A 16097-nucleotide genomic window follows, 5' to 3' on the forward strand; every position below is an offset into this window, starting at 1 on the left:
TGTCACACTCCGAGTATATTTCAGGTATTTAACATTACTGTGGACTGTTTTACCATTGAGAGGAGACAGGGTAGAGAGATGATCGTGATTCCCTTCGTTTCATGTAATATTGGTGGCAAGCTGTTTGCACCATAAGGAGTGGATAGGTTGTATAAAAAAGATTGTGAATACCTCCGTTTCAGGTAATTAACATTGGTGGTGAAGGAGTTCCGAAAACTGGAGAAAGACAGGGTGGGGGCGTTGGCGGGCTGCGGCCCACAGATCCCAGGACACGCCGACCGGTCTATCTTGACTGCCGCCTGTAACAAAAATACTTTATCAAAATTCTGGATATTTTTTTTATGTGTTGCATACACTTATATTTTTAGTGCAATCTGATCGCTGGTTAAAAAAATAAAATATTTGAAATATATTTCATTAAACAAAAAAGTTTTTCTTTTTTAAATTCATATCCTATTGTTAATAATAAAATTTTTGACAATATTTTGTTATAAAGGTAAGGTGATCAGTTCTAACGCCTTTTCATATTTCACTTGAGGGACGACAAAATATTTATTTTAATTTTTTATTTTATTTTAAACATATTTTGTAAATTTTATTTCATTTATTCAGATAACAAATAAAAATACAATATGACAACTAAATACCATTTTTTTAACATTAAATTAAATACATATATTTACATTAACGTTTTCCATTACTGTCTACTTTTGATTTAATAATTACGTTTAATCTGAACTTATTGTCTTATATGAGTACATCATCATCATTAATCATCAAGCCCTTATCCAAACCCGATGATGCACGGGAAACTGCATTGGAAAATAACATGCAGTATCCGTTACAAGAAGGTAAGGGTATCCGACTTACGCTTTATACGGCATTACGGGAAAAATCTAAATTTTGCGGCGCATAACTACCTTTGAACCAATCCTTTATGTCCACCATGATGGGAATCAAACATAGAATCTCTATTACGGTAGGCAAACTCGCTACCAAGTATGGTAGTGACGAGGCGGACTTATCTCCACTACATTTCCTTTCTCGGGATTTTTACTCGAGAGTAGCGTCGAGTTGAAAACACTCGTTCAGGGTTCTGCTTCTAATTCACACACAGAACCGTATATAATTGTTAAATACACATCTAATAAGATAAGATTAAATAAGTATTTTGATAGCTTAAATCAGTTGTTTATAAGTAAACTGTTTGTAAATAATATTTGAAGCAAAAAACAAAAGTGTTTATAGTCAAAATAAAAAAAATTAACGAACCTGCGTTAAGCATTTTATATTTGTTATAATATCTACGTATATTTTTTTTTTGATCTATTTTGATTTTATCACTTCTTTGAAAAAAAACAATGTTATATAAAATTACTTAATAACTGGAGAAGCTTAAAGAAATTTTAATATTTGAGTAAAAAAACACTTAAGATATCTAAGTATAAAAATTTTCCTGAAAACGCAAATTACCTGATCGATAATAATTGTAATTTTCAGTGGATTAAAAGTTATACATTTTGAAATTAGATAACTTGGTTTTCCAAATCTCTTGGATTTTTAAAGAGTGATAAACATTTTTATTTTTTTAAATAATCAAATAAAAAATATTTCCTTAATTCCACTTCTGTCTAGTTTTAGCCTTAAAGATCGTACCTCCCTCGCTCTACACCTCCTATTTTTACAATAACAATATTGAGTAGACACTTTTAAAATAAGATAAGATTCCTCAGTGTACTATGCTTTGTTAAAGAGACTCGTGTAGCTTCGAAACCACGTAGATAAAAATATAAGTTTTCTGCTCTAACTTCTATAAATCGTGTATAAAACTGTGTTTTACGTTTCTAATATTATGTTTTCTTACTGATTTTGATTGTACTAACTGATATTATGTACTGTCAATTTTTTTTATTTCTATTATGTACCGTCCTAAATTAGTTTTAACTCCTGGGAGTTAATATGTATTCATGTTGCACATGTTTTATTATTAATAAAAAATGATATTTGTATTATTAGTGCTTCAATTTTCTTAAAATAAGTTGATATTTAAAATTAATAAATATATATATAATCCGATGATTAAAGCTAACTCCTATTCTAAAGTGGCACCATAAAAAAAACATCGTTATACAGCAATACTATTATTTATCTCAGCACACTTACACAAAATCTTTCCATGTTCAGGAAAAGCGTTTTCTTGTATTTCAAATTTGGATAATACGTAAATTCAGTAATTGCAATATACGCGTCGACGTTGTTATCGCTTCTAGGTTGGTTAACAACTGAATTAGAATACCTTCAGAAAAATCATGGTTATTACATATCAGATGTGGAAATTATTGAAAATTTGTTTCAATTTCCAACTCTTTCATTAACCATTGATTTTGTCAGGAATGTAGAAAGAGGAAAGTTTGAATGTTCGCTTAGGGTTGCCAGTTGCAAAATAAAAATACAGATTGAAAAATTTTGTTTTTATTAGAAATAGCAAATATGAGTAATTTTATTTCATTTTTATTTGTCTATTTTGACGAAAATGCAATGATAATTATTCTAGTCTCATTTTCTAACTTAACATTTTTGCTGCCACATAAAATGAGAGTTGATTTTCGATTTCAAGTCTAAAATCTAAACACTTTCAAAAATATACGTTGCTAGTGTTCTCTATACTTTTATTATCTATAATAGAACAATACGGATAATACTGTTATATCCAAACTAAGCATACGTTTAGAGAGAATCGAAAGAATGTTGTATGTGAATATCGAAGTTAACAAGCGATAAGTGAAAAAGTGAATTACACAGTGCGTAAAGTGATCACATAATCTAACCGATGTGAGATCAAAAGCTCTTTAAATCTTCCATATTTTTAACAGCTTTACCTCTGTTAAAAGGATAAAGCTGTTAAAAAAATATTTTTAATTAAATTTTTAAAAGTTATTCTTTTCGTCATGTCTAAATTTCGTCACAGAAACTAAAAACAATGTTAAACAATACTGGTTTTTGTCAATAAGTTAAACATTGGAATTTGTATACAAGTGATAGTACTAAACCATATAAAAATGACACTCACCGGACTCTTTGACATAAAAAAACACGCTTTGTGTACAAGAAGAATCGTCAAAAAATTTCAATGTGATTTAATTTTATGTAAAAAAATAAATCTAAAAGTACAATAGTGCAAAATATTATTTTTAAAATGTTTTTTTTTACTGTCAATTATTTATGAATAATTTTGATATCAAGTAACTCAAATAAATCCTTCAATTGTAGTATTTTATATCAAATTGATCCTAAATACCAACTTAGAACTTATCATTAAGAATTATTATTTCTATTTACTCTACTTTTTAGAGTAGATATACTTAAGCATCTATCCTCAAAATTGTATTTTTTACATTATTTATAAATAAATAAGTCGACTAAAAGATTAATAACCAGTATGCTCAAATGGCGGTAGATGTTTTTTTGCACTATCACTTAATAAATATATCTGATATAAAAAAAAACCTGCTGACGAATTCCAAGTTTGCAATTCAGACGACAATAATTTTAAGATAATTTTTTTAATATGAACTGAAAAATGATTTTTAAAAAGTTAATTCTGGCAACCAATATTTCGATTGTAAGCTTAAGTTTTTGTACTTAATAAAGTCAAGATGGAGTTAGTACCTTACCCTGGATTCAACATTTTCGAGTTTCAAATTAAGTATACTTATTATTGTACATACTTAATATTAAATTTTCTACTCACTGAACCGATGATATAACGATATGGTAAGTACGAAATTCGACAAAATGCCAATATATTTCAAGAGTCAATAAACTAAACTTACGTAAAGTGAAATGTCAAATACGTTATTCGCAGTGATCTAGTTTTGAGTGAAATTTTAGTACAATTGGTTTTTTTAAATATTATTTGAAAAAAAAAACTGAAAACTACAAACAATACAAACAAAAAAAATTCAAAGAGTCAATAAATAATTGCTGTATATTCCGTTAAAAGGATAATGAAAAGCACATATATATCACATACGGTGTGAGGGTGGTGTCCCACGCCACATAAGAATCTTAGTACCTAGAAGACCCCCTGAGTCTGAAAATGTAAGAGCAATTATCCCTTACTTTATAACTCAATTCTACTGGAACCATTATATATGGAGGGAAATATAAAGCTCTTTAAATTAAAATACCCGCCTCTCAATAATTAGTGGCCCGGTTATACGAAGACCTAGGATCAGAGAGGAAGATTTGAAGAAAGAGAATCCGTCACAATATACCTAATACGTCGCAACGACGCCAGGAGGTTATGCAACATTGACTCTCACTCCAAAGAAAGTAATACAGTTTTTTTTATGATTATTAGAACTGTTATAAGTTAAATTGAGAATTATCTAACAAGCTTTAAAACCACACTAGTACACAAATCTAATCGGCCGCCTCGCCGCGCTCCGGCAACAAAATATAAAAACAATTTTAAAAAGATGCAGCGAGCCAGTGTCGTAGTTAGTAGTTTCTACATTACATACTGCTCAATCCAAGTTTATTTCGACTATTGTCAATAAATTTATCAATCGAATTCGGGTGATCGTCGTGTGAAGAATCACTTTAAATCATCTGCCCCTTTTGGCACCACATTGAAGGGAGTATTTTCCAGGTCAAGTAGGAGATATAAGAATGAATGGTTAGTAACCTGTATGGCTGGAACGACGCTTTGCGCCGACTGGGGAGTATGTGGAAGCTCTCAATATACAGCTTCTCGAGTGGGCAGTTAGAGGGAAGCAGAAGAATGAAAGAGTCAACTATTCCAGTGGGAAGAAAAACGTCCTCACGACTTGTTGCTTCTATAACAAAATGATAATAAAATTTCATTTATTATTTTATTTTATTTAAAAACCAAGCCAGCACACGACTTGAGTAATTTGCCAACATAATAACTCCTTTATCCCTCGATAATTTGTTTCATTAGCAATGATCACTATTACCCTTAGTTTGCAGTATATTTGAAATATATAAAAAAATATGAAATCATACTTTTCGGGAACCGAACTAAAACCTCTTGCTTGCTAAGCAAACGAACCCACTGAACATAAAAACAAAAATAAAAACAAATTCAGACAAAAAAAAAAAAAAAATATCACTCGGAAAAATTTATTTAAAAAGCAATACATCTAACAACAACACACCGTTTCCAGCAAGGGGTAGTCAGAAAGAATAATATAATGCCGCATCAATTCATTTTTTGCACAGAACACGTATCTTCTGAATACATCCATATTTTCATGCACGCGCGCTGATTATTCCAAATTTCGTCTTGTTCATTTTGAAGTATTTGTTGAATTCAATTCATGCCGAATATTTCCCGGGTTCTCTTTGTTATCTGAGTAAATCAACATTTGAACCGTAATACTTTATATCCACTCTTTCCCCATCCGTTTGCTCTAATTATCCAAAAACAAATATCTTAAATTATTTAATGTGTATGCAGATAATTGGTAGAATTCCATATGAATTTTGGCAAAGTATTCAAAATAAAACAATTGTTTTGAATTTAATTCTTTTTTTTTTAAATATATGTTTCGCGTTTTGTCTTGTTAGGACATTAAATATTTAAGTCAGTTTGATAATATCCTAACAAGACGAAACGCGTCACAAATATTAAAAAAAAAAGTTAAATTCAATAAAGTGTTTTATTTTGAAATCCTTCCCAAATATATTAAATAAAATTTATTTATTTTATTCTTATACTGAACTTGTCTAGGTTAAGTAATATAAGTAGGTAAAATATTTTAACCAAATGAATCTCACCCACATCAACAAAGATTTTAGGTATTTTACCTTACAAAAGTCAACATTGAAAGCCCCCACCCACTTACCCGGATCTATTTAAAAGGTTTTGTGGCCTCTTTTCAGATTTGCACACTGCAAAAACATTTTTTTATTAAGCTGTAATGAACGGTTAATGTATTTTTTTCTTAAATTCTTTGTTTACAAAAGATTCGCGTATTTTTATTTTTTAATCTAAAAAGTAAACAGACGGAAAAGTTGAGGATATGTGGGTGTTTAAACATGGGCAGAATGGTGAATGTTACACAATGTGTCAAGTGGCTACTCAAACCAGCCAATGACAGGTCATATGCCCTGTATATACTAAGCCTTCCGTCTTCCCGTTTCATAAATGTTTTTTCAGTCGCAATAAATTAGGAATATAAGCATTGTTTATCAAACAGCATTCTGCCCATAATTTAACATTCTTTTGCTCTACTGGATAATGCATAAAAATACTTTTATCATTATACTTCTTCTTAGAGCAGTTATATCCTTATTTTTGTAGATACGTTCTGTATTTTGCCCTTAAGAAAGTTTATCGAGGATAATATATATTACAAAAGGTAATGAATGAATTTGATAAAAAATATCAACAAAATTCCTTGGTTAAGTTATACTTAGTTAAAATTTTGGCCAGCGAGCGCTTTCACCTAAGTAGGCATATTCAAGACAAGTGGACTCAAAATCATTTATTTTACGTTTTGTCAAGAAATATCTAGAAAAAAACATTTTTATTACAAAAGTATTTTACGGCGTTTTGGTCAAACAATAAGAATGATTTTCCCGCACACTTATACAGCTGTAACATACCTTTCAGCCTTTCTTAATATAGAATTTAGTTGCGGGTAAGTCTACCATCGCATTAAGGTCATAAGAAACAAACCTCCACATATATTAAAAAGTTCGTTCAATCTCATTTTGAAATCCCTTGCATACGAATATGTTCGGATTACAAAGCGAAATGGTATTTATCATTCAATTTACAGTCCAATAGCTACAATGTATATCATTATTCCCCTTTTCGCATCAAATGGCATATAAAGCACTGCGTTGGTATATCAACGGCATCTATATCTATTTTTCATTGGTACATGATGATTAGATAATCAGTTTAACGTTTCAGGTGCCAGTCTTTGGACTGGCACCTTTGGACTGGCACCTGTCCGTTGGGACCATGAAATATTCTTGAGTAAAAGCTTGTTTTATATAAATAATGCATATTAACCATGCTGAGAATCGATCCCGAGACATCTTGCATGACAGGTAAACGCAACCATAAGACTACGGGACGGACTATTTGTTTAATAGTTTCCCGTAGTTTATGGCATGGCTTTTTTCACATACAGAGAAAATGCGATTAGTGGGCTTATTTCTATGAAGCTGAATGTATTGTTTATTTTCTACTGAATGTATTGTTTATTTATGCTAAAATAAAGGTTTTTTAAAAAAAAAAAAAAATTTCAATAAAATGCTTTTGAGGGTCTATTTCAATTTTATGTATTACGACAAATTAAATGTCTTAAAAAAAATATGGGAATAATTATTCAATATACGAATTTATCTTATTTATCCGGGCTTGGAAAATGAAAGAGTCAAATAAAAATTAAAAAAATAGTTAATATTGTACAATAAATAAATAAATTTGTATTTGATGATATTTCTGGAAAATTACTGATATGAAGACGATGCATGACAAAATATATTTATTAATAAATTCTAAAAAAAAAAAAAAATATATAATTATAGTATGAACACGAAGTTAAGTATACTACAGTATAAAATAAAATAAACATAAAACAAAGGAAAAAGGCAAAAGGCAAAAGGCAAAAGGCAAAAGGCAAAAGGCAAAAGGCAAAAGGCAAAAGGCAAAAGGCAAAAGGCAAAAGGCAAAAGGCAAAAGGCAAAAGGCAAAAGGCAAAAGGCAAAAGGCAAAAGGCAAAAGGCAAAAGGCAAAAGGCAAAAGGCAAAAGGCAAAAGGCAAAAGGCAAAAGGCAAAAGGCAAAAGGCAAAAGGCAAAAGGCAAAAGGCAAAAGGCAAAAGGCAAAAGGCAAAAGGCAAAAGGCAAAAGGCAAAAGGCAAAAGGCAAAAGGCAAAAGGCAAAAGGCAAAAGGCAAAAGGCAAAAGGCAAAAGGCAAAAGGCAAAAGGCAAAAGGCAAAAGGCAAAAGGCAAAAGGCAAAAGGCAAAAGGCAAAAGGCAAAAGGCAAAAGGCAAAAGGCAAAAGGCAAAAGGCAAAAGGCAAAAGGCAAAAGGCAAAAAACAAAAGGCAAAAGGCAAAAGGCAAAAGGCAAAGGCAATTGTTGCTTAAAGTAATAAGTAGGTGACAAAATTTAAAGTACAGAGCCAATGTAGCATAACTAATAAATTAAATCCTAATATTTAGTTATATAGCCAGTAAAACATCATCTAAAGTAAATATAAATATAGATGCCGATGTGAGAGAATTAATCACGTATCAACATAAAAGTATTTTTGTATTATTGTAGATTCCACTTTTAATTGAGAAGAACAGGTAAAAACAGTTTGCAATAAGCTAAGAGTTTGCCTACTTAACATGTGCTACTTAAAACCATCCATACCCAGTGCTGAGACTAGTTTACTAGGGGCTAGTTGACCCAATAATTCAATATGGATTAAGAATGTGGGGACTAAGTTTCAAATCTCATACCGACAGAGTCTTGAACCTACAAGTACAAATTTTAAAAACTATCGTACCTGTAAAAATGAAGATTGAGGCAAAAGACAATAATAAAATATTATTTGATTATGTTTACGTTATGCCAATTAACAAACAGTGTTGGTATAAGATAATGACTGATCATTTCCTCGGTTGTAGTTTTAAATCCAAAGTAACCCACCGGATCGTGACCCGACAACTATCGGCACAGCATCTGACGGTGCCACGAAAGAAGAACTACTATGGAGATAGAATAATGGGGAGGGTAGTACCAAAACTATTTAATTTAACACCAGTTGAAAATCGTAAGGAAAAAAACCTAAATTCATTAAAAAAAAATAGTCGAAAACTTATTAAAGACAGCAAGTGAAACTTTAGAGTGCACATAAATATATTCTATTCTCATTTATTATTAAACTATGTACTTACCTTTGAAAAAATAAAAATGTAATGTAACCCGCAGACAAGCTTCGGCTTTGCGGGAATAAAAATAAAATTACGTATGTTACTTATTTGTTAAAATAAATAAAACTTTTTTCTTTTTTTAAATGAGAATGAGAAGAGCGATGGAAGAAATAAAAATCGCTGCTAAGTATATGAAGAATGGGAAAGCACAAGGTTCTCATAGCATTGCTGCAGATTTTATAAAGGCTCGCGGTGAAATAATTTTTGTATCGCTGCATATGCTTTTTAACCTATGTTTAGAGAAGGAATACACCTCCCCAGATTGGAGAAGGGCTGTTTATACAAAGGAAAAGGCTTTAGAGTGGAATTCGGAAATTATAGTGCTAAATTTTAAGCGCTGGCGCTGTTGGCATGGTAGAATACAAATTAAGAGAGTAAGAAAAGTGACAGAGTGTAGGATATACAAAGTGGCTTTACAAACGGAAGATGACGAATGGATTAAATATTTGCTATGCGAAATATGACAGAAAAAATTATATCTAAACACCAGTAGATTTTCTGCGCATTTGTCGATCTGCGAAAAGTATGTAAGAGTTGACAGATAACAATTTTGTAAGGTTTTATCAGAGTATGGAGTGAATGACAAGGGATATTGCGTCACTATATAAGGACAGCACAGCATGTGTAAGGGTTAATGGGTCATTCGCATCGTGGTTTGACATTGACGTTGAATGAAAGAACTGAAAGATTTCAAAATGGCAGCAAGATGAATGAAATTTTGAAAAGAAGCAAATTTTGAAAGATGTTTTGGGTCTGTCTCTCGAAATATTTTAATTATATCAGTAAGTATTTTTTTATTTTTTTTACTATCACTCACTCGCCTTGTTTGTGCAGAGGTTGGCAGGTACAAGTAAATTGAATTGAAAAAAAAAGAATTATAAATTTGGCACAGGCTCACTTTATCCATCACATCCATCTTTTGCTGGATAAAAGCAAAAATTTCGTTTGTAACGTGTTGTTGGTCATTTCATCAAATTACTTATTTGACTGTTTTTATTACGTTCATTTAAATATCGCGGCTCGGAAAAAGTTGTATTTCGCACGCGCGCCATCTAGCGAATCGCTGTAAGAATATTATTTAATCCCTTTAAATGTATAAAGAAAAAATGTCAATTATTTAAGATAACATTTTATATATCTACTTAAATTTCGCAAAACCATTTGGAAATTTCAGCATAACTTTACTTTCTTTACTGTGTAACATGTTCTCTCAATTTATTTGTGAAAAACTTTAACTGGATGTTTGTACTATTTTTTATATTTTGTATTCTTATAAAACAACTGTTGCTTTTTCTTAAAAATTAAAAAAAAATAACTTGTATTTTAATTCACTCATTAGAATTAAAGCCAAATATTATATTAGAGAAGGTTAAATTCATGGTGATGGCATTTATACATCACTTGGTATATCTGTATTTTTGGATATCTAGTTTACACAATCATTGAGTACTGAAAAGTTAAATTAACTCAAACGTCACCCTTTGAAATGCTTTTCTTGAAAGTTAAGTATCAGATACCAACTATAAGTTTCTTTGAGAAACTTTCACCAGCTTCAAACAATTATGCGAGATTCAATGGACTTCCATTTGCAAAAGCCCGTGCTCCTGTCGGAAAACTTTGTTTTAATGTAAATATTTACAAAAATTTTAGAATTTACTTACGCATATACTTAAATGAAAACACATGATTTTTTAGTGAATAAATAAACAATGATAGTATTTTATTGCCCCAAAATGTTAACAACCCTAAACATATACATAAAAGAAAAACAGCATTAATTTATTGAAAAAATAATATTTAACGATTATGTTTAATTAATATCTATTGAGTATAATTTTTAAGGAGTTTGTCAATCAGTCGATGACTTTAAATGGGTACCAGTGGCGAGCCGTGATTTATTTTATAGGTAATCAACTAAAAAAAAATTATTTGTACCTACATATAAGTACATATGTTAGTATTATAATTACAAATGACTATTTTTTTCTGTGGTTATGTGAAAATCAACTTAAACAACAATTCCTGTTAACCACGCGATAAACGTGGTTTTATTCTATGGTATTTTGATACAATACTTGAAGAAAAATTTATTAAAAAATACCACCATCACATTCAGCAGATATTCCCGTTATGATTGAAATGTCAACACTGAGCACTGGTTAATTTATTTAAAGATTAATAATGCCAAAAACGGCCACTGCAAACGCAAAATGTCCTTTGTGATACATAGTAAGTCAATGGTATCATATTAAAGAAAAATAGTCCTTCGGAAACAATGTTCAAAATACTGGTATCTAAATAGAGAACCTTCAAATAATATTTTTTATCTGCTTGCTTGTTGTAGTACTAAAAAAATGCGACTAGGTTAAAGACAAAAAATAAAGTGTACTTTTTTGAATGGAGGAATAAGTAAAGGTCATCTAGTTTTATCGTTCACTGAGAGGCTGGGCGCTGGGCGCATTTCATAAGTATTTTTTTGTAGGAAGAGGTTTTGTAGGTGATTTATAAAAAGTAATGATTATTCTATTTATTTAACCATAAACATGGTTATTATAAAACATTATCATTCAAATATAATGGTAAGCTGCGCATAATCGCTTATTTAGACAATTCGTCCTGGTACCTACGTAAAATCAGTTTGATAAAATAACTGAACCAAGATTTTAGGCTAAATAATAATAAATATAAACAAGGTAGGTACATCAACTTATTTTATAACTTTTTTTATGAAACTACACTAAACTTTTTTAAAAATCACACATGCATCCGTAAAAATTGTTTAAAAAGTAAGATTCGAAGTTTGAACTATGTAAAATTTAATAAAATAAATAAAAACAACTTTGTTTTTATCCAATTATTTTTTCTTTTCTATCGACCGGTTTTAAAGCCGTACAAGCCTTTATATGAAAGTATACTTTACAAATGAGTTATATTCTATTTTATGTTATCAATGCTGCGTATGGAACTAATAAATCAAGTCTTTTTGCTTTGCAAGGGGGGAAAAACATAGTGTGCGATGGGTACGATCTTTAAAACTAGACAGGAGAGGACCAAAGGAAATATTGTTTATTTGTTTTTTTTTCTTATTTTGTTTTTTTTTTTAATTTCTAAGATTTTCAAGTTGTCTAATTTTAATATTTTACTATAAAGTATGATAATGTAACTTATAACCATATACTGGGTTTGCCGATGGTTCAACGAAATTTAATAATATTATTTCAAATCCAGTAGAAAATAATTGAGGAGTACCCCAAGGTGAATCTCTAAAATATTGTAAAATCCAACTATTTGCCGATGATGCACTAGTTTACAAATCAGGAAATAATTATGATACGGTAATAAATAGGATTCATTACGATTTAGCAAATATATCAAAATGGTTAAAAGTGAATAAATTAAAATTAAATATCGCAAAAACAAAATACATGAATATTGGGAGAAAAAATATACCCAAAGTATACAACATTAATAAAGATAATTTAACTATAAATTCTGTGAATAAAATAAAGTATCACAAAGATTACTTAGAAAAATATAGAATATTTTTTTTTACAATAAACATAATAATAAAACAGAGTATTAAAAAAATAAAGCATAATTACATATCAATGAAATACATATTAATAGAAAAATAGTAAACAAAAAAATCCCACAAAGGCATAGCCTGGGTATACAAGAAAATGTTAATGAATTTTGGCTTCTATAATAAATAATGGACAGTTATATTATTTTTGTATGGCATAAGATAGAAAAAAAAAATATTCTGTAAAAGATAATATGGATTTTTTTATAGTAATTAAAAATATTCCTTATTATTAAAGGTCAACAAAATAAGTCATATCTTTCCAAAAAAAGAGTTCATATCTTTAGTTTGAATCCAGGATAGTGCATATTTTTAAAAGAAGGAAATTTTTGAAAGTTTGGAATCGATGAAATATTATCAGTAAAAAAAGAATAAACATTTTTTGGGCCTATAAAATATGCATGTCTCTGTGCGAGCCTTGTTTTACAATGTGGTATTTCTAACACACGATTCCTTCTTTAACTTGATCTATTTAAATTACTTGTAAATAAATTTTGGTTGTTAAATATATATTTTAAACATTGAAAATAATATATTTATCTTAGATTTAAAAGTTTAGCTTCTTAGAACAATTGAAAAGAGGGAAAAGTGCGATTTTTGTGAAGCATTATTTTTAATATAAATTTTTGAACAGTTTCTAATGGTTAAATATGATTGTTGTAAGTTCCCTTCCATCCAATTATTCCATAGGAAAGCGATGACTGTACAAGTGCATAATATACCATTATAATCGTATTTAGCTGGGCGTAAATACTTAGTCTTTTAAATATCTTAGTTTATTAACAATTACTTCAAGATGATTAGTCCATTTATGTTGACAGTCAATGATTACTCCCAGGTATTTTATGCACCTTTCAGACTTCATGTTTTCGCAGTTATTACATATGTCAAGATTACAATATTTATTATGAAACATTACATTAAGGAAAGAAGAAGGGGAAGATGATTTTGAGTTGTAAAATGGAATACACAGTGTTTTATTACAATTTCGCGAGATAAGATTTCGATCTAACCATTCCTTGATTATAGTGTACCACATTTTTAATAAGTAAGAAAAAAGGAAGCTAACAAAATGTAAAGATATAAAGAGTAGTATTCTTCTCTAAAAAATAATCATATGTCCACACATAAATTACTGTTCTTCCATTTTTTTTTTATGTAATGAAGGGGAAATTGAAAATACGCAAATTTTCCAAAATAAAGCGATGAGGATTAAATTTAAAAAAATATGTATTCTATTGTAGAAATAATGCACAAAGCAATTGGCTTGCTCATAGTAAAGCAATGATTAATATAATGTAGCAATTTTTATAAATAAAATAATTAAAAGGATGAATTAAAAAAAACATTAAAAAAATGAACCAACAATGTCAGAAATACAAAACTATGAATAAAAAAATGATAAGATAACAAATGAGGAGAAAAACAGAATCTCAAAACCCAATAAAGAATAAATCAATAAAAATAACGTTTATTTAAAGCACATTTATCCAGGATTGCTAACAATGTGCGAGACGAATAGTATTACCCTTTGAAATTTCTAATCAATCGCTGAAATTAATGTTCACACGTATACAATGTTTATATATAAATATAGTACCCTTTGCATTATTTTTGCAGACGGTAAAAAAAAAAGTTATTTGAAAAAACATATTTCAGTAGGTGGGTATATGGAAAGACTTGGATACTATAAAGCAAATAAATATTTTACCGGTAGCGATAGCGTAAAAGTTGAACAGTAGTTTATTCATAGTGAATTTTGAGAAATTATTATTTTTATTATATCTTATTATAAAATGAAAAAAAGGTACTTCTATTCATAATAAAGTTCATCTTTAGTCAGAAAAATTGAGTTTGCTTGTATTTTACAAAAGGAAAAAAAGGATTAATCGCCGACTTAAATCATTTGATAGTCGTTACCAAGCAGGTGCGATAATAAAGCATCTTAAATATTTCTTTTTTTTTTGTATTTTTGAAAATATCAACAAAACATGGATATAAATGGTCATTATAAATACTTTTATTATTTTTCAAATGTGAATTCACACATTGTTACTAATCAACTTTTTTCTGGCATTTTTTTATTTTATTTAGTTTTTTTTTTCAAATAAGTAATAACGGTAATCTGATGTTTTTTATTCAAAAGCATTTTTTTACATTAGATTCGATTACACAATCAACGGAACTGCATTATTTGAGTATTATTTAATACTATTTTTTTTTCTCGCTAAGACAGATTTAAATAACAGGTCAACTTTTATTATGATAAAACAGTAAACTAGTTTAATGAGAATTTTTATAACTAGAACATTCTGTGAAAAGGAAGAAAACGAGTACATTCCCTCAGTAATTAATCATTGTCAAGTTTTTAGGTCATGTCTTGCACGTTTTTAAACACAATCGTATAGTTATAATAATATATTGGATAAAACCACTAAGAGGCTTTTAATAATTTATGTATCTAATTTCATAGAAAGTTCTATTAACATTTTTAATACGTTTCAAAGAATTATATTATATTTAAAAAGGCAACGTTTTTGATTTTTGGAATATTTTTTTGACCAGAAGGTTTGATTTTAATTGATAGTTTGAAACGTACTTACGTGGGGGGTTTTTTCTGAGAAACTTGAAGTTTATTGATATTCGAATCCGGATACTTTGAACAAGGAAGACACAATGTTCAACAACGCAACTCCGCGCACGGCAGATTGCCTAATATTGATTTTCTAAGGGCGCGACTTTGTGATTATTTCTTTGGCGACGACAGCGCCATGAGCCGGTGTCGCGGTGGAAATGTTAAACTAGAGGTGGGTAATGAAGGCAGCTACAAATCGCAATAGTTGAATTAAGAAAATTTCGCGAGATGTCGTGATATCTGTTTTCGAAGTTAATTTAGTCCCCGTTGCGTTGTGAATACTGTTATACTAAAAAACAACGACGTTTAAGTAAACTAACAAAGAATTTAGAATAGTCCAGAAGGAGCGTAGAATCATATTTGAATACATCGGACTGTGTCCGAAAATTCCCCCACTATGCCTCCCTTTCGCCGCGCGCATTCGTGATGCCGTCGCGTAATGTTAAACGATGTGAAAAAATATAATTATAACACAAATGTAAGGTAAACAAAAAACAAAAAAAAAGCAGTTAATTTCTCTAAAATTTTATCGTGCACGCGGAAATATTGATTGACACAACATAGAGCATAAGTAAAGGGTAATTTAAAAAGAGTAATTGAATAAATGAACTTCTAAAATATAAAACAAATTTTATTTTAGATAAAACGGATATTTTTATATCATGTTAAATAATATTTGATGTTTTAAAGATAATGTAGGTCAAATGTCCACGATAGAGTTGTTTAATTCGAGATTCAATTTTCATTAGTTCTTTCATTAGAAGAGCAAAGTAGGGTAAAAAAATTTACTACCCTGGCAACACTAACGAAATGTTCATTTTGTTTCTCTGATAATCTGACAGATGGAAAAATAATTTAATTTTTAAAAATTGATAACTAAAGTAATGTATTTGTAACATACACATTCATTTGC

At 29.5% G+C, this 16097-nt stretch overlaps 1 long non-coding RNA gene across 1 annotated transcript; it reads right to left on the bottom strand.

The window, feature by feature from the left end:
- Positions 1-171: 171 nt before the first annotated feature.
- LOC148281914 (uncharacterized) lies at positions 172-15251 on the bottom strand. Its single transcript, XR_015822230.1, has 3 exons — positions 15153-15251; positions 4691-4841; positions 172-299 (listed from the first exon to the last, which is right to left on the bottom strand). It is a non-coding gene; the product is annotated as an uncharacterized LOC148281914 (long non-coding RNA).
- Between the last annotated feature and the right edge of the window lie 846 nt (positions 15252-16097).

This window comes from Micrasema longulum, unplaced genomic scaffold (assembly GCF_059751315.1).
Source record: "Micrasema longulum isolate JH-2025_06_02 unplaced genomic scaffold, ASM5975131v1 h1tg000398l, whole genome shotgun sequence".
Classification (NCBI taxonomy): domain Eukaryota; kingdom Metazoa; phylum Arthropoda; class Insecta; order Trichoptera; family Brachycentridae; genus Micrasema; species Micrasema longulum.